Here is a 23,016-nt window from a genome sequence, read left to right as displayed (position 1 = left end):
CTGGTAAGACCTGGGATACAAAATACCCAGCTTTTAAATTTAAAGTATGTTTTGATGAAGCATCACACATACAGAGACAGACTATGCCCACATTTACCAAAGTGGCTTAAAAACATATGAGCATTTTTAGATACCATCCAAACAGGATCTGTAAAACCTTTATACTGAAACAATCACTTTCGATATGCATTTTTATGATACGGCTGTTGATGACACCTTTTAGGCCAAGAGCTGCAGGAGGAATGCTGCTAATTTTTAATTGGAGATTTTTCCAAGGCTAGAGTGTCTAGTATTTCCAAATATAGGGAGCCTGACTAGCTTTTTTTCTGACAGAATTTACTGAAAGTGCACAAACTATGTACACGGCTTGATTTTTCATGGCCTTCAAGGAACTTCCAATCCACGTTTTGCAACATACAATGTCATTATTTTAGCTGTTTCAGTTATCACAGGCCCTAAAAGAATTCTTCCCAAGGAAGCAGCAGAAGTGGGGTCTGGTTTGTGTCATGTGCTTGCACATACTTACACACATGCACACAGTCATATTGGTGTTTTGATGAAACCTGAAGGTGTACTTTGACAAGCACTCAGCTCATTATTTACATCCTGTCTCTCTCTCTCTCTCTCTCTCTCTCTATATATATATATATATATAAATATAAATATATATATTTATATCCTGAGTTTTTACATATGAGAGGGTGAGATTCCATCCTGTGAGGCAGATGAGCATGGGTTAGATCTGATGAGCAGGAAGTACGGGATGGCTCATGGAAAGCCTTTTTTCCTGCTCTGGAGAGGTAGAAGGGTATGTAACATGGGATCCAGAACAGCTTTAAAATATGACTGATTATTAAGGAAGGGGAGACAAGTTTGGATTGCTCATTGAGTGATGAAGCCAGCCTGCTTTTTAAGGTGCATAGTCCAAGCAGACATGCCTGGTAATCTCTAGAGTTAACGATCTACTGAACAATTACTGGTTCAGAGAGTTTACCTCCTGGTAAATCTGCGTGGGCACCTGCAGCTATCATAGCACTACAATGATGGCTTTCTCTTAACAGCTCATTACCTGTTAAGACATAAAGAGAAATGCCAGGCTGTGATTAAAAATGCACATTGGAAACTGACAGAGCTTTGTTCCAATGCCCATCATTTCCCGTAAGAAAACTTCACCAATGGAGAAATTAAGAAGTGTCTGTAAAATAAGCCACAGAAACAACCATATTAATTTTAAAGATAATTTGACAGACCAATTTCTAAAGAGGTATTTTAATTTTAATACTATGCCAGATAGTATTTCCCATCAGCAAATCCAGAAGCAGCCAGCAGTAGGAATCAGTAGCATTATCCATTTAAAAGACAGAGAAAGGGACACAATGGGAAGAGGAACATTTAGACCTGCCTGCATTTAAACCTCAGCCTAGCAGCAGAGTAAAGCATGGATTACAACACCCCCCTTATATACCACAGAATATTACAGTCTTGTGGATACATGGCCAGCCATCTCAACAACACAAAATAAAGTTGTAGTGGATTAAAAAAAATCCCAAACCCAAAACCAAACAAACCAACCAAACTGACAGTTTGCATTAAGATGGAAAGAATTGCAATTAAGAGGAAAGAAAAGCTCATCTGAAACACTCAAGCAACCAGAAAAGCCATCTTAATAAGTGTATAGCTCTTTCACAAACAACAGAAATGAACTGTGCTCTTTAGCTGCAGTAACATCAGTGTAGTGGATGTAAGCCTATTATACCACATATATCACTTTTCAAATGTCAGAGACCAAAGCAATCATAGCTCAGCATTACAACATTTGATTTTAGACATCACACATAAAGCACATCAAGTTTGGACTGATCAAAATGGGATACTATGCAACAAACAGGTGCTACAAACAACAGAGCTGCCCCGTGCAAAGCTGGCTGGCTGGCCAAGCGACAGCACCGCTGCCTTCACTGATTTTATGACTTCCTTCTCTGCAGGAACTCCATCACAATACCAACTCATTAAAAAAGTGAAACTTTGGAGCACATTCAACTGTTCATTAAAAACAGGAAATGCACCCACATTTTTCCACTGCTGTCACTGTTATTTGCATGGGACCATGAGGAAATAGATATTTACAGATAAAATTCACAGAGCCTGGGGCTTCACCCACAACCACTCTAAGTGTTTCTCAGGCACAAACCCACTCTGTGCTGTCTGTTCACAAATATAAATCCCATACCAAGATAGATCTCAGATATATCATTCAAAAAAAGGAGCAGACTAAAGGGCAGGACATTGGAGGGAGTTTTGTAAAGCCCTGCTGGGGGCTCTTCTCATCTAGCACATCACCCAACTCCTCTGAAGTCTGACTAGGAGCCTTGACCTAGTATGCATTTTTATACTAAAGCAGGAAGCAAGACTGCTTGCCCAGAGGCCTGTCAGCAAAAGGCTTAGGAACTGGCTCTCTCCCTTTAATCAGCCAACACTAAACACCCTCACATCACTCACCCCTCGGCTCTGAATGGCAGTCTCACTCACATGCCATGAGGAAAGTGTCAGCATGGAAGGGAAAGAGCAGGACTGTTCCTTTTTTGTAGTTCTTGTACTGAATTAATTTTATATCACAGGAAGCTGTATTATTGGAGAGACCAAAGACTTTCATCTTAAGAGAAACTTTTAAAAAATGTAAAATAAAAATGTATATACATAAAAACATTTTATCTTTTTTTTTTTTTAATTATCATTAGCAATGATACTATCTGGTAAAATATGCATGACACCAATCACACCAACCGTGTAACAGAAGCCATGTTCACATAAGTGTGATGAGACTGACTGCTCTCAGGTTCAACACAAATTGTACAGCAATATTCAATAAATCACTTCCTCATAGCATATATTTTTCCCAACATTATTAAAACTGTGGAATATCACAGCAGACAGAGTTTTGATTTGCCCTGATGCATAAATCAGTCCTTATTTTTAGTTCATTTGTTGCATACATAGTTTTTCTTCAGTAATCGCACTCATTAACTGGTGACTAAATTCATCTACTTGAAAGAATAAAAATCAGTCACACATAAATGCAAAAGGTTTAAATTCTCCCCTGGTAACACCACATCAACATCACATCAAAGATGATAAGCACTGTGCAAATAGCACTTCCTAAGGATTGGGATCTTTTGGTTCCTTCTGAAAGTTCATAAGTATTGGCCTTCATTTACAAACAGGAAACTGAAACACAACAAAGTTACAGAAGGTGACAGAGCCCGAATGAGTTTGTGGTGGAGCTCAGAAGCAAAGCCAGACCCCGTGTCTAAGCTGTGTCCTTCTAGTTCTAGGCAGCTCACAGAGGAATCAGGAATGGGCAGTTTAACTATGGATCAAATCACTCCCTGGGCACAGGAAGCCAAGAAAACAGAGCCTAGAAGCAGTTTTCTGTATGGATGTTTGGCCATGTTTCAGCTATAAAATAACAGAAGTCATTCAAAAACTGTTTTCCAGGTGTGCTGAACTCTGTATGAAAAAGCATGGTAACCACAACAAAGAAGGCTTTGGTTAAGAACATCGCTAATGACTAATTTATGCATACTTTACAAGCATTTTTACAAGTAACTGTTCACTGTTCTGACCTTCTCATTTCCTTGGTAAAATTCATATAGGCAAATATCCCAAGCAGAGATCCAAGGTGCATGAATAAATCTAGGGCTATACCATCTGGTTTCAGAAATATAAAAAACATAGACATAGGATGGCAAGTTTTATCTACTGTTATAGAAACTGAAGCCAGAAATATCTATAATTTCTCTTCTATTTAATGACAGTACAACTATGTACACTTAGACAGGAATAGCCAGTTCAAGTCTCATAAAACTGCTACAGTACACACAGATAGCAGCTGTAAAGTCTCATGCAGCAATTTAACACCAGATTACAGCTTTTCAGCTTCACACCATGAGCAACCACGGGTCTGAATGCCTTATACACTAGATATTTCTGTGATGTCCAATTCAAATTTACACCACTGTATTCTGATTAGACTTTCAGCAATACAGGAGAGAACCAATGAATTAGACATTAATTAATGTATATTCAAATTCAATGACACTTTTAAGTGTTATTTAAACCATGATTTGTTACCTACAGTGTTCTTATAGGCATTTTCACATTCTCCCTCATTCATAAAATAAAGATTTTTTTCTCTATTTGTTTCAATAGTGTGCATTTAAATTCAGCTAATTAGTATCCTAAATAGCACCCTATGTGGGAAATGGCTTGTTAAAATGCAGTGTAATAATTTTTCTCTTTTTAATTTTTTCCTTTTCACAAGGAAAAATGGCTTTTAACCACTTCAAAGAGTCACCCAGCCCTCTGTCTCAAATGCTGGCTACTAGAGATTGACAGAAGGGCTTGAAGTCACCAGTTTAATCAGGACTGAATCTGACAGCCCTAATTCATATATTTAGATTGTTTTGGGTATTAAAATAGGACAATTAGATCCCAATCAGAATTTTGTATAATGCACATTCTAAGTATCACCTCCTGCAGGAATGAATCCTAGGATCTGTGTGGATTATTTTGGGGTATTAAAGAACACTATTGATCAATCTGCTTAGCCAACACTGGTAATAAAGTCACTCGCAGGTAAGATAAAAATTATCACCCTACCTCAAATGTCAGCAGGGGATGGACAACGCTTCACGCCTCCCTCAGCTCGACTGCAGATCACGACCCCCTCCAGCCATCCCAGCACCTTCATGGAAACAGGAGAAACAGACAAGAGTTGAGCTCTGGAACAGCAAAGGTCACCTGCGGTGGGAGGGCACCATGACAAAATCCAGGCTGGTGTCCTGGTCCTGCTGTCCCTGAGGGAAGGCCACCAGCAGGGCCGTGTGCCCGGCGGCGCCGAGCGCAGCACCTGGGCCGCTCACTCAAACTGCACCGGGCCCCGGCCCCGCGCCACCGAGGCCTGCCAAGCCACAGCACCCTGCCAACTTTGACATTAATGTGAACACATACTCAAAAGGCAAAGAGAGGTCAAGGTGACTGATCAACTCACTCTTAATGCACATTCCTGATGAAAATCAGCTGCCCTGGAAGTAATCTCTGAACCACTAAGAGGATGAGTAGTATCTCACTACCACCACCACCACCACCACCACCACCACAACAACAACAACAACAACAACAACAACAACAACAACAACAACAACAACAACAACTCCTCCTACTACCACTTTAGAAAATGAATTACAGCACAGTAATTTATAAGCTGGTGAAATTAAGAAAACAACATTTCATTTCCCTCTGAAAGGAGGATGTCTAAATCTCATGAAGATGGCACACTGATTTTAAAAAGTAGCATGATATGTTCTGAATTCCTAAGCACATTTTCGTTGCCATGATATTTTGGCACAGCAGCAGCATCCAAAAGAGTTCTTAACTAGCAGCATTTCTCTGTTAAAGAAAAATAACATAAATTCAGCATGGAAAGTTACTTCTTCCCAAGAATTCAAGTCAGCTTTTGAAGGCATTTTAAAAAGTCAGATATTTAAAAAGTCCAATAATGCTCACATTATTTGAATAATTCACAATAATCTGGTTTCTAGTGGGAGGGACTACAAAAAGATGACCAGATTTCACAGCATCAAGCTCTTTAAAACTTGATGGGGGGGGAAAAATCAGACTGCAAAACCCCTCAAATAACGTTTAAACAACTACTGTGTACATGCAAACTGAATGCCTAGGGTCACACTGCCCTAGCCTGAAAAGAAAAAAGTAACATTTTAGAAGATAATTTTCCTCTACTGAGTTAGTACTAGCTGAAAAAAGAGCATCAAGAATCTCTTTGTACCCCCAGAATTTTCCATCTGTTATGTGTATAATTTTAATATACAGACAGATCACTAAACAATGGAAAGCAAAATGTGCTTTTGAGTGAAAGTTTCATCAATATTTCTCTGGAATCCTTCTATAGTGCAATGTGTAAAAGGCTGACACCTCCAAGTTTATACTAAAAAGCCTCAAAACAATACCCTCCCCACTTGCCAAATGAGAAAATCCCTCAATATAGAGAAAAATTGAACAGACATTTGAGATAAACAGAAAGCCGTTTCCATGCAAAAGCATGACTAATATGTAGCATTACTATAAAAAAAAAAATCTTATGTGAGGTTATCCAAAGTAAAACCTGTAAGCACGGGTCCCTCCTGGTTCACATCATATAGACAAGCCCCTACATTATAAGTCTTTACAGTAGTCTACCCCATAATATGCTCAGCCAAATACTATTATCACACTTTTTAGAAAGCGCCTGCTCACATTTCGGCAGGCTGAGAATATTACTGACTGTGTCCCACAGTTATAATACAGAATATTACTGATTGTGTCCCACTAATTGTGTCCCACACGTAATTCTACAAGGAGTCTTGTGTTAATTTAATTTCGGACTTTTGAAAGAACTCTGAATTTCAGGCAGAATAACTGAGCAGTGAGCCACAACTCCCATTTCCAAAAATAAAAGGACAGCTTAGTGTGGAACAAAGTTATAAAGTCTTAGCCAGCTATTGACTGAAGTGAGCTACTAAGGACTACTGACAAATTCCTTTTTCAAAACACTCACTGTGGCACTAACAAGGGGAAATGACCTTTATATGACAAAGACAGAATCCTATTACAATAGGACAGAAAAAATTATTCCAGCAGTCCTTCCAAAATATTTTGAAACCCTGCTCAGCAGCAGAAAAGATCTCTCAGCTACTTTATGGGCAACAAAGGGAAATGTCCTAAGTTCTGATTACCTGATTGTACTCAGAACATTTTGTTTCACTCTTGGCAGCTGTGGCGATGTGCTCCAACCCCTGCCGCTTTCTGCTTGTGCAACAGCCACCCGGGGTGGCTGTGACGGCTACATCTGGCTCACAGATACCAACACAATAGTTAAGGGCCATAAATCTTGCTTGACACCTAAGGCCTGTGAGGCTTGTTCAACAGCTGAGGGCTAGTTGAGCATGCGCCAAACGAAATACGGCTGCTGTGCAAATATGACCATAAGTCAATCATCTTACTCCATGAACAGTGGGCAGCCTGAGGCTTGATCAGCTCTCCTGCGCAGAAGGGGCTGTGTTCCAGGAGCTCCCTTTCAGCATGGACACCTCTCTACATTAATTCTTGGGGCTGAGAGACTCCTTGCCTTAGAAGATTCTCGGTAAGTGATTAGTAACATGCTAAACTTCAAAATTTTACCTAAGTGACATAAAATATTGATTATGCAATTACAATCCTTTAGCCATAAAGTGTTGACCAAGCTTGGGACTAAGTCTGGATCCAGGCACAACTAAACTCGCATCAGAAAATTTGGAACACAGGGGAGTCCTTTGAGCCTTGTGACTCAACAGGATGGTCTCCTGGACAGTTCTGTATGACTCCATCCTCTGTGCTGTAAAAAAATCAAGTATATCTTGCCATTGAATATTGTTAAACTGCTGACGCATTTACCACCAAACTTTGTTAAATGGCTGAAATGGTTCTTTTACTTCAATAAAGATATTGTTACTTCTCTCTTGCAGGTGAAGTGCGTCACTCTATCTGTGGCAGCAGCAAGGGGTGATAGCACAAAAAATGCCGGCAGCAACAGTTTAGAACAACCATACAAGCACAAAATCAGCTATATTTGCACTTGGCTCTGACAGTTCATTATGTGTGAAAAACAGGCATTACTGTACATAAGGTAACAGGCTGGATGTTAAAATTATTAGCAGTCTCCCTTTAAAATGATTCTTGGAAATACTGCAGCTTTGAAAAAGGGTAACACAGATTCACGTGAATAACTGATATAGGTGAAGCTCTTTTTAATTTTTTTTTTCAGAGATACAGAAGCACATTTGATTACTGTAATCCATAAGGCAAACAAAAGGATTACAGCACTGAGTTGACAGGGCCCATCCAAACTAGTTTGTTTCACAAAATAAGAAACAGACCTAGATGCATCAGTGCCTTAACTGGGATGTGACGATCTTTGCCCATTATTATCTTCTCATTATGTCCTAAGCTAACCTACCAGAAAATAATAATCTGGACAAGATCAAATGGACTCAAATGTGCCAGAAGTTCTTTCAGTCTTCAAAAAAGCATCTAAGGAAAGGTCCACTGCTGAAAAAAAGCTGGAAAGGCTTTTGAACCTCTCCCATGTAAAATCTTAATGATGAAGTACAAACTAGAGAAATGTACTGGCTGAAATGCCCTGCTCAAAGGATTTCAGCCAACGGCAGAAAGTCCAGCTGAGGCACAGCCACTAAAGCAGCAGTCCAAGAGTAATTTCTGTTTAAATCTCCATTAATGACCTTTTTCACTGAAGAGGGGACAAAACAGTGGAAGAGATTGTTTAGAGGTTGTGGAGTCCAGGGGTACTCAAAAGTCCAATGGACTCAAAGCGCAACTGCATAAATCTCGCTCTGAGCACAAGGGTTGGACTAAATGATATCCAGGCATCCTTTCTAACCTCAGTAATTCCATGATTCCACAATTCTGTGGAATTTACATAACTAGCTGAAAAGTTGCAGGCAGCAGACTTTTAAGTATAAGAGGAGGGTATAAATTATATGCTTTGGAAGAAAGATTGCAAAAAACCCCTGTGATTGCATGGAAAATTGAAAAGGAGTGGACTATTTCCAGGCAGACACATGATTGACAAGTCCTACAGGATTGTCCAGGAGTTCCTGCTTCTCCATTATGCTGGGCTACCTCTAACGGATGTGTCAGAGGACTCCTGGCACCTGTGATATCTGGCACCTATTTCCAGAGCATTTGTGTTCCTGAGATTGACCTAAGGAATCCTGTCTCTTCATTCTATTTCTCTTGTATTTTATTTCTTTCTGTTTCCAGTTAAACCACTACTCTTCACCTTAACTCAAAGGAAAACAAAACAATTTGTCTGGGAAGTATCCTAATTTTATCTGAAAAGCACTTTATTTCCCTAGATTGCATCAGTTGTGATATGTGACACTTACTGAGAGTCTTGAACTACTTTTCCCTAAACCTTTTGAAAGTATTTATCTCAAACAAAAGGAAAAACGGACACTTCACATGCACTTTTGAGTCATTCCAATCATTTTATGGCAAGCTGAACATGAGCCAGCAGTGCCCTGGCAGCCAGGAGGGCCAAGCGTGTCCTGGGGGCATCAGGGACAGCATCAGCAGCCAGGCAAGGGAGGGATTGTCCTGCTCTGCTCTGCTCTGCACTGGGGCAGCCTCACCTCCAGTGCTGAGGGCATTCCTGGGTGCCACAGTGTAAGAATGACACCAGATTGTTTACATGTGTCCAGAGAAGGGTGACCCAGATGGCGAAACCCCTTCAGGGCAAGACTTACGAAGACCATTTGAAGTGAGTTGGCTTGCTCAGCTTGGAGAGGAGAAGGCTGAGGGGGAACCTGGCACAGCAAGGTACACTTTCCTCCTGGGGGCAGGGAAGGGGAGGTGCTGATCACTCCCTGGTGACCAGTGCCAGGACACAAGGAAGAGGAATGAAGCTGCACTGGAGAAGTTCAGGTTTGACATTAGGAAATTCAAATTTCCTAATGTCAAACCTGACATTAGGTTATTCCTTCAAGGAAACACAAAGAAAACACATCAGAACCTTCCGTCATCATTCCCTTTTTCTTCTGTTCAGACACCAAAAGCTTTGAATCTGTTTAACTTTACACTTGTCTCACCAAAAGCTTTGAATCTGTTTAACTTTACACTTGTCTCACCAATCTACTCTGGACAAGGGATCACATTCTAGCTCCAAATCAGAGTCTTTTCCCCCTCCCCTCCTCAATCTATTCATATCTTTAGGAGTCTAACAATAAATCCTGCCCTTCATGCTTTAAATACTTCACTGAACCACATTTCTGTCCTTACAGACTTGGCAGTCTTTGCCCCTTTGACATAACAATAACCGGAACATTTTCTTAGCAGCACTAAGCTGAGTAACAACTGATTCATTTTTGGCACTCATGGTAGGATAAAAGATGAATTTATGTTTTCCACTGCATTATGGTTACAAGAGTATATGCGGACAGATAGCTCAGGACGTCTACACTGTGGTACAAGGCCAAATATAGGAATTAATACACCTCTTTGACCTTTTAAAAGAAACCACCAGTATTTAAAGGATGCAAACAGAAATCCTAGCAATTTCACTTGTCAAACAACATAGCTCTAGTGGTATCCAGAAAGTCAGACTGCCTTTCTTAAGTGAAATATGTCATATTCCCAGCTACAGCTAATTATCTTCTTGTGCTGGAGGAATGTTATGAAGAATAGCTTAGTCAATGTTTACAGAAAGTATTTTGAGATCTGGGCAGTTGGAAACCCAGAACTCTATTAGCTGAAACTCTTGCTGACATATCAGTAACTTAAAAGGAAAAGTCTTTTGATAAATTAGCAGGAAAATGACAAAGAAAAGAGAAAAATATATTAGAAAAAAATATATTACTGGATTATTGTAGACACTTCTTATGTCCACACTTATGAAACTAACTTCAAAAGAGCATAGACATAAAAATGTTGCTTGAAGTCTGGAGCACCTTTTTACTATCAAGGTAATAGCCAGTTAATTAAGAAAAATACATAATGGATTACTGTACCTGGTGATAATCCACATGGAGCAGAAACAATAAGCACTAGATTGCTCTTCAATGGAACCGAAGAAATACTGAGGAATCAAAAATAGAAATAAAGAACAAAAAATATTTTACAAGGCTGAAACAAAATGAAAACTGGAATTTACTAGAAGAAAAATAATATTAATTTAAAAAAATCTCCATCACTTTAACTTGCTGTTCAAGTAAACAAACTACTGGGTACAAGTAACTGGTGATCTGTGTAACAGAAATGGAGAAAATCAGGCACTGCAACAGTGTCAGACATTATCTGGTCCAATCCCCTTCTTCCCAGCCAGATCACTTAATGCAATTAATGCAATTCAATTAATCTCCTTTTTGATTAAACATTTCTCAATAGGCACATAAAATGTCAGTTGATATGGAAAAACAAATCTATTAACACTAACTAAAGCAGGAATAAAAACTGGTTCACTGAACTAAGACTGTAAAAAGGAAGAAGAAAAAATACAGAATTTTTGTAAAGTAAATACAACATATTCAGAAAATCACCCAATAAATGTATGCTGCCAAAATTGTCAGTGCTCTAAGAAAAGACATAGTATATAGAATGACTTGGCAAACTGTTAATACAGAAACATACAAACAGTATTTATTGGATCAAAAAAGCTCATGACTAACCAGCACAGTGAGTAAACATTTTATGCTTTGAAGTACAGGGTTTATAATTCAGAGATACAAATGTTATTTTAGGCGTACTGGGGCCTTAGTATGTAACTCAGGCAAAGACGAAACCTCCAGGGTTCCCTCTCCCTCTCTACTTTTTGGAATGGTGCAACCTTAGCACATCATTCTTGAGAACAAAGGAGAGAGATTTAGGGGATAACAGCAAATTTACCTTATCTCTATCTCTTCTACGTTTGATTTTAGTTTGGCCATTAAATCTTGTAGCTGCTACCCTAAGCATTCCTAATGTTTAAATGTCTGGCTTTACAAATTCTACAAATTGGTCACATTCAAACAAAGCGTTGCCTGTGAGTGGTTACTTTCTCCAGCCTTCTCTTCACTCAACAACAAATACAAAAAGCCCACTTTGTTGCCGTATCCTAAAACAGCTACTTCGCTTCCTGCCTCACTATCACTCCTTTTTTCTCAAAAAGGCTAAAATTTGCCATTTCAGCTTAGCAGGGCTCAGATTTCACTGACACGAGAAATTCAACTCTTCTTTAGTTACTGGGTATTTTGAGTTTCACTCAAAATTATGTAGCATAATGGGCTGTTCTTTCTACACTTCTAAAGTATGTTCTCAGCTTTTTAGTCCTGAACTGCACTTCCTAAGAGCTTCTGCAGTCAGGGGAACCTGGACATCACTTGGCTTGCACAGAGCAATGCCTAAACCCTGCACCACTGACCACACAGCTCCAAGGTCTGCATGACTCGTGCTATCAAGAAGAAGCCCCTGTGAAGAGATTAAGCATTAAAGAAAGGGGTGTACAGAAGCTTGCTAAGAAGAAAGGTGTTGTAGTCAGCCAGGACTGAAAAGTGTGGCTCGGAAGTACACAGGCATGTAGGACTGAAGGGCTAAAACGCAGCCCCTTCCACCGACTCTAGATGTCCAGCCAAGGGCTGAGTGAGGCGTCCAGGCCTCACCAGATGTTCCTGCAATATGCTGAGATACTTGTGGTCTCAAATACTGCTGGAATATGAGTGAATGTACAAATCACGTTCAAAATAAATATTTTGTTATTATAAAATACGGGTCTTAATTTTGTTCTTCAACAATCACTACTGAGGTATCATGTAACAGGCAAAAAGTCACTAAGATTTACATCTTAGCTGTGGTTTTTCTATTGCCCTCTGTTGCAAGCTACATATATACTTTATATATTTTCATATTCTAAATATATTTCTATTGTGGTAATCCTCCACAATTCTGGAAACAAATACTCTTAGTGCTGGAGAGCTGTCTCTTTAACAAAGCCACAGGAGCCATATATACTATGGCTTTTAACAGCTGTTTTCCAAACTCTAAAAATTGCTGAAGAAGAAACATTTTTTGTTGCTTTTAGTCTTATCTTTCTTCAAACTTTCAAAATTTCTACTTTCTAAAACCTAAATCTGAAGAATAACCCTACAACAAAGAAGTTAATAGATCGGGGAAAAAAATATTTTAAAGGTCTCAAGCAAGACTCAACATTTTATTTCAGAGCCCAACATTGCTTGTAGGGAGATCTCCAATCCAGTTCCCTAACTCAATGATGATTATACATGGCATTACTGGCCTGTGTCACCCATGGAAAGAGAGACCCAAAAGAGATATTCTATGCCTCAAATTCTGATGCCTATACAACAAGGACATTTTAGAGTAGATTTTGTATTTTTCTTCCATTCTATTTTAAACATTCTATTATTCGATCCTTTTATTAGATCAACAGAAGGAACACAGCTCCAGAATTCCTCCTTGGAAGTCAGTCACAATGAGGCACTTGGGAAATCTGAGCATTTAATTCATACCCTTCCACTCATCTTTCCTAAGACTGCCTGGGCTTGCATCGATGTATATATTTAAATTAAAGGTTTTATGTATAAATACAAGTTTCCATTTCATGTTGCAAGTTCTTGTCATAGCCATCATTTACTTTCTCTTAAATTCTGCTGCTGATTTTCATGTACATTTACATCCACACTGCCTCTTTAGCTTTAAGTCTTTTTGATACATCTCAGGAAAAGAATAAAACAATGTGTTATCCAGCCAATGAAAAATTGAGTTCAACTAAAAGACCACCAGTATCAAAAACTAAGATTTCTTTACCTGTGGCTAACTAAGGAACAGAAAGTATCATTAGCAGGATTTTTTTTGGGGCTGGGGTCAGAATTTACATAGGAATCGGGTGGAGAATTCCTCCAGAGTCTTTTACCTAAGGTCTCAAGTGAGAACACGTATCTTGTGCAAGTGAAATCTCCAGCCAAGTACTTCTCCATTGATTTAGGCTTGTTTTTCCTTCTAAAAATATTAAATCAACAATCTTAAATCAGACTCAGGAATTCAAAGAGGCCTATTTTCAGGGGTTGGCAGGAACAGCACAGATGGCAGGACTCAGCTTCCAGCCTGTAGCCAATATTAGACTGAATTAGGAATATAAATTTACTTACATATTTACATGCCTATAGTTATTTCATATAGGTATTTATTTCCAACTCTGTCATATTTGTTTATACAGTCCACAACAGAAATACTGAATAATTGCAAAAGACAATCAAGTAAACTCACTTAACACTTTCACTTAAAACAAAGGCTTCCTCTTCCCACTTCAGACATCATAAAGCTTCACTGAAGAGAGTCCTATATGCCTAATCAGATAATCTCTAACAGCTTCCTTATGACATAATTATACCTTGATGGTAAATGATGTCCTTAAAAACAAAGGAATTCGCGGTTTCCTTGCCTTTGTAAGGTATGTTTAATAATGTGTTTGTAAATTTAATTGCCTCAGTATAGAAGTGACTTGCAAATTATCAAGGACTCCCAAATATTTTGAAGAACCCAAACAAAGAGATGTGGGTTTTGTTAGTTCTCCCAAACCTCAGGTTATTTCAGAAGTTTCATCATAGTGGACTAACTGGTGCTGATAGTAACTGAATAGATGTTACAAAGAATGCTTCTAGGCTTAATAACTAGATTCCCACAAACCATGTCCATTTATACCGATGCAAATTATGTTTCTTTGTTCTTTCATTTAATGGTAAGTTTCATGTAAAGTTCAATTCATCCCTTCACCCATTATTATAAACTTGAATACTCATTTTCCATTACTGAATAATTAATTTCATGAAGCACTTATTTACCTGTTCAGTGTTTAAAAACCTAGATGAAGGGATCAAGGGCTTCACTTGTTACAATGTGAGTCTTTGAAAAGATTATTTACAAGCATCTATTTCTGTAAGCAGTTCTGTACTGGGCACAAAGAAGAATGAAGTCAACTTTCTGGAAATAAAACCTGAACACGATTTAAGAAAAATAATATACCAAACTCAGAATGAAAATAGTGACCTACACAGATAAATAAAAAATTTTTACCAAAAAGAAACTCTAGGGTTAAAAAAAAGAAAGAAAAAAGAGAGAGAGAGAGAAAAAAGGCATCATATTTCAAGCAACTTTCAATTCAACTTGTTCCTCATAACTCTGGTGCATGCTACCTTGTCTTGCCAAAAATAATGAATCAGAACAGTGGACATCAGTTAAGATTGCCAGGGCAGCATGAATTATAGAATTGATCATTGTCAGACTGAAAATTCACAATAACGGTTATAAAGATAAAAGTAGCGTTTCAGAATTTGGTCACAGATCTGTAAAAAAAACTGTAGATATGGCTTTGTGCAATTTTTAGAATGCTTTGTTTCCTTCTAAAGTAGTACTAAGTCCTCAGACCACATGCTGATATCAGAACATTTCAGTAATTTTATCATTTGGAACTTAAGATCAATCAATGATTTAAGTTTTTTTATGAAATATAGTTTACTTTGGCAGCTGATTTTTCAAAGACCTAAAAAAGAAAGCAATTGTTTCCAGCAATTTCAGTTTAAGTAGCAGCGTGAGAAACCGAAAGTGCTTCTCACCAGGGTGAGTATTCTTCTCCAAACTCATGAATTTTTAATTAAAATTATCACATAAAATCATACCCAAATGCCAAAACAGTCACCATGCCATGAATTTGCTGCTTCCGAGTATCAGCCTGCTAGAGAGCCCAGCAGACAGAATCTGCTACACTCAGTTTTACCTGTGAAAGCCAGTGCACAGAATACTGAAGTAGGAAGAGATTCATCCTGTGAGAGCATTTCCTACCAGTAGCAATCCATTCCTATAACCACAGCTGTAGTGACAACCATCAGGAGAAATCACCCCAACAATTAATTGATTTACTTAAATAATTCACACAGGAAAGCCAGTTTCAAGCAACAATACATCCTCTTTTTCTCATAAGCATACCACAGACCCACTCTTTCAGAATGCCACAGCTGCCACAATGACTACAGCAAGTATCAAGACTGGCAGGGAGAATACATGCATGCCCCTCAGCCCTCTCCTTCAAAGGGAGCTCATACTCTTGATGAATGACTCCTAAGAATCTTTCAGCTTTTTAGGACATTGTGGGTCCTATCACATCTCTAAGAACTAGACTTGTCCATAGGGAAGTGCGAATAAAACGTACCTGAATGAGCACAGATGAATTTAATTCTGACAGAGCAAGAAAGAGCTCAAATGACACTCCCTGAGCATTAGAAAAATTAAGTGAGAAGAATTAAGAGTGTAACAAAGCCTGAGGGTGGAATTAAACTTGTGTAGAGAAATTAATAGAGAAATAAAATATTTAACTAAGTCTAAATATTCACTATTTCCACTTAGTTCAAAGGGACAAGGATCACTGCACAGGCAGGGCAAGACAGAGGACAAGAAAAGCCTGGTAAGGTAGATATGCTGGTGAGGTGGTTGGATGTCATGTAACAAACTTTGGATTTCTTATTCACCATGAGCTGGAAAACATGCTACGGCAAAATGTTCGAAATAACCAAGGAAGATTCAAAACAGAGCAACAAAACTCACAGTTCTGTACAGCACAGTCTGTGCTGATCAACAGCTCATCTTCAGGCTGGCCCACAGATCAGCTCTTCCCACATGGGCGATGACTCAAGGATAGCATCATTCAGACAGCATGGGTGGTGTCACTCTGCTACAGAGGCCCAGCTTCTTTTCTAGGTATCCAAAAAGTGTTCCAGGGGCATTATGGAGAACACCGAACAAACTCTGTGTTCCTTTTATGAGTCAACATTCAAGCCATTCTAAGACAGAGCTCAGGAAAGAGAAGGTAACTGCAGGTCACATCAATCTCCTGCTTACTGAGAGATCTCTGAACAGTGCAGGTAAAATACACCAGGGAGCTGCCACACAGCTGCTCCACATGGGCCAGCCAGTGCAACTCATCTACTACTTTCCCCCTCTGATATATTTGATTTTGGAGAAAGGAGGAAAGGAGTGGATTAGTGTTGAAAGAGCCGGAAGATTTCTCTCAACTATTAACTAGATGAATTTTTGGTTTTGGTCTACTCTAAATCCTTCATCTCCTTCCTCTTGCTCTCTGTCCCTCTCTCATGTTGTTTTCTGACCTTTCACTCTAGGGCTCTACTTTTCCATTATAAATAAGTTCAGTATTTCTCATCTTGCAAAATTCTCTGTTCTACCAGCCCAGAAGTGTCATGAATCTGCCTACAATTTTCACCTCAAACTCATCAAGCCAAACACATCCACTCACTAGAAGTCTAATCAGCCAGTCTTTAAAATATGGATGTTTTGCACCCCAAGAAAATTCCTGAAATTTTTTTTTTTGGAAAACAAATCAGAATCTTAATTCTACTCTCAGTCTTCTTTGCTCACTGCTCTGATTTAACTCCACAAATCTGGGTTTTTTTGTGAGGGTTTCCATTTTAGCTCCTTACTTTCAAACTCACTCCCTCCTTCCCTCTTATCTTTTGGAAGCCTCACCCAGAAACAGCAGCTTTGCATATATGTAAATTCTTCTGACTTAGCACAATCCTCCTACTTCTTACTCCAAATGAATTTCTCTCGTCACACTGAAAAATACAGCTGGGAATAAACTGAAAATAACTGTAAACTCAAACTAACTTTAACAGAAGTGAGATTCAATGAAGGCCTGCAAAATTTTTCTTTTCTTCCCCCTGAACTTAGTATCCACTGCAGTATTATATAAAAAGGCAAGAATTTGTTTGAAGACATTGTTTAAAATTTTACCCAAATCTTACTTCAAAGGTTAAAGGATAACTGAAATGAAAGACATTTAAAGGCCAAAGTAAATTTAAATAAATCCCCCCCTCAAGTGATTTAAAAAAAAAAAAAAAGGAAATTCTTGCCAGAAAGAAATTAGTTGAACAGCTTAAAGCTGTACAAAGAAGAAAATCAAGTTAAGAGTTCACTGATCTAATTTTCAGCGAAAGATTGCATACAGCTGAAGAACAGGTTTTTTATTGCCATATCATCACAAAAGAACACTAAGGGAAATTTGAAGTGTCTATCAGATATAACGACTTCTTCACTGAAAATTACTTTGTTTCTTTTATTTGATGCCAAAATAATAGTAAATTAAGGCAATCAGACGGCATTTCACTACCACTGCTTATACTTGATAAGCACAAATAGCTAATGCTCTTGAAAGATAGTAGCTGTCTCCACACTAAGAACAACATCACACTAGCTTATGATTAATCAAAACATATCAATTACTCTGCTGTTAACTGAACTGAGATACAGATGACTTCTATCTACATTACTTCATAAATATGCATTTTTAAAAATAAAGTGGCAACTGCCTCCCTTTCATAATAATTTGTGCTTATGATTAGAATGACTGCTATATTTGTTTCCATGCCATGTGTACTTAGGCAGATGTAAATTTCTGCAGAGAAACCTTTTAATATTTTCCTTTTCTTTTCTTTTTTTGCCTTTAAAGAGAAGAAGAGCAGATACAAAACAATGTAGAGTTAGTGAAATGTGGTAGGCCAAAATAAAAGATTAGGAATCCCAGCACATTTCACATATTTGTGACAGATGTAGGCACTAGCATCCTGGAAATCCCAACTCCTACACATACACATTGTGGCCATATGATGTGCTCAAGTGGTATAAATTTCACTGGAAGGATCAGGGCAGAGTTAAGCATTAGGAATGCCTTATAATGGCAAGAGACACTAACCCAAATACCACTCACTTCCATCGCAGAATAGTGATTTTGACATTACTCATACAACTTTGCTCACTTTTAGACAGCAAAAACAAACTGGTAAGGCTATATATACATTGAACCAGCAGTTCAGTTGCTTACCAGTTAAATTCTTCAGTTGTCCTAGCTCAGAACTCATTTAACAAAATATCATTCTCTTCAAGTGCCATTTTGTTAAACACCCCAGAAAGAAATAAGCCCCCACATGCAGTGTGAACTACTTTCCCCTCTCCACCACAGGGCAAATATAGAGTATCTACAACAGGACTAGGGCTTCCTGGGAATAGCCTGCATCTCAGTCCAATACCAACAACATGGGTAACATGAATATGTAAAATAAAAAGTTTCAAAATGGGAGATATTTTGACTTCATTTTAAAATTGACACTTATTTCCCCCTACACACTACTTGAAATCTTTGAGTGTGGTATTTTCCTTTCTGATTCTCCAGAATGTTTCTACAGGGTGCTACCAGGTCCTCTGATACCTTAGTGAAATCACACAAGGACAGAGAATACATTAGTTCAGGAATGCTGGAGTTGGACTCTATTTTTTAAAGGTAAAAAGGAGAAGCATCTCTTATACAGCAAAGTGCTAACCAGCTAATTACGGGTATGTGAAACATATGAAGAGTTCCTAGCATGGAAAATTGCCAGTGCCTGCTTATGCATCATTTAGCTTGAGAAGTGGACTCGATTCTCAGCCACCAACCTGCATAGTTAAGATTTCAAAGATGCTGCAACACTAAGGAATGTTCCCTCACACCACTCTTACTGCCCTGGGTTGCTGAAGGAATGGCCTGTGAAGCACCACTGCAGTCTGTTAGACAGATGGCTGAGCAATCCTGGACAGAAAATGGGGCATTTCTAATGAAAAGCTGAAAGTTCTGTTTCCCACAATTCCTTTGCATGATTTACAGCAATCGTGGTAATTTAAAACTGGCAACCGCAACCAGAATGCTTGACTACCATTGTTTCAGTAGCACAATCAAATTACCCCTTTTGGGCTTTTACAATTAACTTGTTAGATGCGTATGTTACCACTTCCTAAACAGTAATATTATCAGATGAAGAAATTCAGCAGGGAATAGCAACAGGAAAAGTACTGAATATAACTCCTAATCTGAACCCCAGAGAGAAATCCTTTATCATAATATGCATTTTATGCATAAATATATTTTTAGAAACCTTTATGGTAATACGTTCTTCTCCAATCCAGTCCTAGAAAAGGAATGAAGGAAGGTCTTTAAAAATAAACATATAAAATTCCTGAACACTAAGATAATTTGCATGTATGTTTAAGTAATCCCCAAGGCTCTCAAAGGTTTAATTAAGACTCTAAGCTACAAAGGAACCAACTGCCAAAACTAACACCAGCCAGATACCTGCTTCTCTGCCAGGTTAGGATTGTGAATTATGGCAAGATCCTTTGTAAGCATGCATGATGAACCAGCCAGAAGTGTAAAAGGTTATTCCTTTCTTGCACTCACTTTTTGGATGAGACTTCTCATCAACATTAATAAGCTAATTCCACATGACTGACATGCAGCTGCGAAACACTCAGAATATTACAATAAACATTGTTGCACTCCTGTCACTGTGGTATTACACTGAGCAAAAGGGATGCAGAATAAAGCCTTCTTTATGCATCACCTTGTAGAAAAAATTATGAATCACACAGGTAAGCAGCTTAGCAGTACTTGCTCTGTAAAATAACCGTAGAGCAAAACCCTGGGATCATTCGGCACTTTTACTAAGGAATCTGGATGTTTAATAAACCACAGATCTAAGAATTGCAGTGAAAAAAGTTGATGGCTCATACTAATCAGATTCTTTCCTCTCCAAGCAAGGGCATGGCATTGCATGGCAACAGTGGCAGACACCACTCTGTGTTTACACACTGCCCTGCCCAGCTGTGGGTGAAAAATAGTATGAATATTGTGTGTAGCTCCTCTGCTGCTGCTCAAATCCTCTCTTCACAATCAGGTTTTTTTTAGTGTGGTTCTGACTGTGGAGAGACAGCAACCTCTCAGAGGTATATTTCCCACTTGTTTACTGTGTTCAGGATTTCATCCAGCAATCTTGTGGCTTGCTCCTGTTAAGCCCAAGGTATATCAGCCTAAAGCATTAAGGAAACAGCCCACCTTCCATAACTGTAGCTGTAGAAATATCTTGTAGTAAAACAAAGATTTTGCAAACAGTTATCACAATTAGCTGTTCTTAAACGCAGCAACAACTTGAAAATTTGCCTTCAATTAAATAAATATGAAGACTCAAGAAAAGTTACTGTACTTCTATGAGAAGATACCAGCACCCAGGTGAGCGGTACCAACCTCTTTAAAAACCTCCCTGATGGTGGCAGCTGTGTGAGCATAAGGATCTGCTGCACTATAAGAATTAAACAGGCACTTCAAACCACCAAATGAGCAAAGAGTGCTCATTTAAAGAACATTATTGTCGTTGGAAGCATCAAGAGATACCAATTTGGATTTAACTGCAGAAGAAAACTGAAACAGTTAGGTTTATACCAGAGAGTAAATATGTTGTGACCAGACCCCTATTCAGTTGAAATTATAATGGAGATATAAAACATAATAGAAACCCAGTTGGCTGGGTTCAAATGAAGTTGACAGTCTACAAACTAAGAAAAAATAACTCAAGTGAATTTCCCTTATTTTCTCTAGTTCAAATGTATAAATGTTTAAGAATTCTACATGAATGTCAAGTTTCAATAAACCAAGTCATTATGGGAAAAGAATATTTTCACCTGTTAGAAAAAGTTGTGATGGTGATGAGAATTTCTTTTCTTAATGAAAGATGAACAGAGTCCTTATACTTCTGCTTCAAGGCCTTTTCCTGCTGTTCTCTATCTGTCATAGTTTATTCTTAACTGAGAACATCAGGGATTAATGATGTCCTTAAACAGTGATTAGCAAAAAAATAAGAGTCTGTAATATTAAAAATGTGAACAGCTCACAATGGTATGCATTATACAGCTTAGACATAGCTCAAGAGCCTGACAAATAATAGACAAACATTCTTAGGCTTTTGAAGACAAAGGTTTCATGTCCACAGAATTATCAGTGTCTTCCAGAGTAACACTTGCAATTCTTGGGCTTGTTATTTCTAGCTCACATCTTGAAGAATGTCATGTCTTTGTTCTTTTTGGAGAACACGTATTTCAGATATTTCAAAAGCATATGAAAAACATGGCACAGAGGTACAAATTACTATCCTTCTGTTTGACATCAGCCACCATTATTTTCAGGTGTATTCTCTTATTCTAGTCCCCAAAAAAATCCTGGTATTTCAATGCTATATTCATACAGGTCAGTTTATTTTATTTATATTCCTTTACATTTAGACCCCTGCTTTGAAAGCCAATTACTTGCCAGCTGCCAGCTTTAGAAAGAAAACACAAAATGATGCAAATTAGTTTGCTATTCAGCACAGCCAAGATGAATTGCTCATAAACTATGGGTCAACAGTATGAATACACTGAAAAACTTCCCCAACCTAAATTTACCTTCTGTACAACAAAAACTTTCTTACTGAAAGGCAGAGCTGTATCATCGTCTATAGAGACTGGGCTTGTGGCAAACCAAATAGTTCCAAAAAGAACTACATGAATTCTTTATTATTGCTCCACTATCCAAATTATTTATAAGCAAAATTCAGTAGCTGCACCACCTGCACTGAGGCAGAGTGCTCTGTCGTCTCTCTGGACTGCACAGGAGGACAAGTGCTGGCAGCCTGACAGCATGGGAAGATGGCATTTGCATCGGGTACCAGAGGAGGCATCAAGAGCCACTCAGCTTCCATGGAAGCAACCTATGCACAGTATAAAAGAGTTCTGCATAATATTCCATGAGATTTTGATAGATATGCTGGACAAAAAATGGATCAATTTCAGGTACCACTGCAAACTCATGCTGAATATAGCTCACACTTAATGCAGCCATCTTGTTTTAAGAAGCACCTAGCAAGTTCAATATATAGATCAAGTTTCGGTTTGATTTTTGTATTTAGGTGCTACTTATGCAGATTCTAGTAGTAGTGGTACTTGATAAATACATAAATAAATATATTTTATAAATATATTTATATTTATATAAATAAAAGCAGTTAGACCTGAAAGTTCAGTTTCTGAAAATCTGGACCATTAGAGCCAAGCCTTAATGTTTTTAGTTTGGCTGCTGTGTTATTTTTAATACAAGGTGGAACCCCACGGCACTCTACAGGAAGCTGCTTTGTATTTATAAGCTTTTGAATCCTATTAACTCCAGGCATTACTAGACACAACTGCCCAGTGACCCAGTGGTGGCCATCAAAATCTGAGGTGATGCAAGCATGAGGTATTGGGATTTGGATACTGCACTGACTGCCAAAACCACAGGACAGCACCAAAGCATATACATACAATTCAAAGTGTCTTGAACATCTTGATGTTAAATATGAGGTTCTGGGGAAACAGACCTTGCTAAGACTAAATTGTAACATGTAGAGATTAATTATGTTATTGAGAGAAACTTCCTAGCGTTTTGATACTACCAGAAACCAATTACACAATATAATAAGCACAAGAAAAAGAAAAGCCTTGTGTGATGTCTCTGTTGAAAAGCCATTAAAAACA

At 38.3% G+C, this 23,016-nt stretch overlaps 1 protein-coding gene across 4 annotated transcripts in view; it reads right to left on the bottom strand.

Annotated features, from left to right (window-relative positions):
* The window catches only part of GHR (growth hormone receptor), a 177,160-nt gene that overhangs the window by 70,854 nt on the left and 83,290 nt on the right, over nt 1-23,016 (bottom strand). For 3 of the 4 annotated variants that reach the window (XM_064736068.1, XM_064736071.1, XM_064736069.1), the window contains 2 exons: nt 10,620-10,687; nt 4,660-4,744 (listed from right to left, as the gene is read on the bottom strand). The gene's annotated coding sequence lies outside the window, so the exon portion shown is untranslated. The remainder of the gene's footprint in view (nt 1-4,659; nt 4,745-10,619; nt 10,688-23,016) is intronic. The other variant, XM_064736070.1, reaches the window with a different exon arrangement.

Source organism: Zonotrichia leucophrys, chromosome Z (genome assembly GCF_028769735.1).
Source record: "Zonotrichia leucophrys gambelii isolate GWCS_2022_RI chromosome Z, RI_Zleu_2.0, whole genome shotgun sequence".
Taxonomy (NCBI): Eukaryota; Metazoa; Chordata; class Aves; order Passeriformes; family Passerellidae; genus Zonotrichia; species Zonotrichia leucophrys.
Note: the sequence above shows the minus strand (reverse complement) of the source record. Positions and strands in the feature narration are given on the sequence as shown.